The sequence below is a fragment of the Seriola lalandi genome, unplaced genomic scaffold (genome assembly GCF_002814215.2).
Source record: "Seriola lalandi dorsalis isolate HSWRI2012SDOR001 ecotype SW California unplaced genomic scaffold, Sedor1 jcf7180001991109, whole genome shotgun sequence".
NCBI classification, from domain to species: Eukaryota; Metazoa; Chordata; class Actinopteri; order Carangiformes; family Carangidae; genus Seriola; species Seriola lalandi.
In genome coordinates this window covers 1-694 of record NW_019461775.1, presented here as the reverse complement: position 1 = coordinate 694, position 694 = coordinate 1, and the positions used below count along the sequence as shown (strand labels likewise).

Here is a 694-nt window from a genome sequence, read left to right as displayed (position 1 = left end):
TCTGTTATGGTTCAGGGATGTAGTACTCTGTGATGGTAGTACTCTGTGATGGTTCAGGGATGTAGTACTCTGTTATGGTTCAGGGATGTAGTACTCTGTTATGGTTCAGGGATGTAGTACTCTGTGATGGTAGTACTCTGTGATGGTTCAGGGATGTAGTACTCTGTTATGGTTCAGGGATGTAGTACTCTGTTATGGTTCAGGGATGTAGTACTCTGTGATGGTAGTACTCTGTGATGGTTCAGGGATGTAGTACTCTGTGATGGTTCAGGGATGTAGTACTCTGTGATGGTAGTACTCTGTGATGGTTCGGGGATGTAGTACTCTGATGGTTCAGGGATGTAGTACTCTGTGATGGTTCAGGGATGTAGTACTTTGTGATGGTTCAGGGATGTAGTACTTTGTGATGGTGTTCGTAATGGTAGAAGCATCAATCCCTCATCAAAGTGTTGACTCAGACTCCATCAGACAGGTGTAGACAGGTGTAGACAGGTGTAGACAGGTGTAGACAGGTGTAGACAGGTGTAGACAGGTGTAGACAGGTGTAGACAGGTGTAGACAGGTGTTTTTGGAGTTTGCAGTTTGCACTCGCAGTATGGTGACAGAACTATAGTAACTATTATTAACTAGTAACTATTATTTGAAAAGAAGTGAAGATACCATTTACCAGTTTGTTCTCTGCAGAGAATCTGAC

The 694-nt window shown here is 43.2% G+C and overlaps 1 long non-coding RNA gene across 1 annotated transcript; it reads left to right on the top strand.

The window, feature by feature from the left end:
- Positions 1-41: 41 nt before the first annotated feature.
- LOC147820136 (uncharacterized) lies at positions 42-650 on the top strand. Its single transcript, XR_015437610.1, has 2 exons — positions 42-492; positions 563-650. It is a non-coding gene; the product is annotated as an uncharacterized LOC147820136 (long non-coding RNA).
- Positions 651-694: the final 44 nt, after the last annotated feature.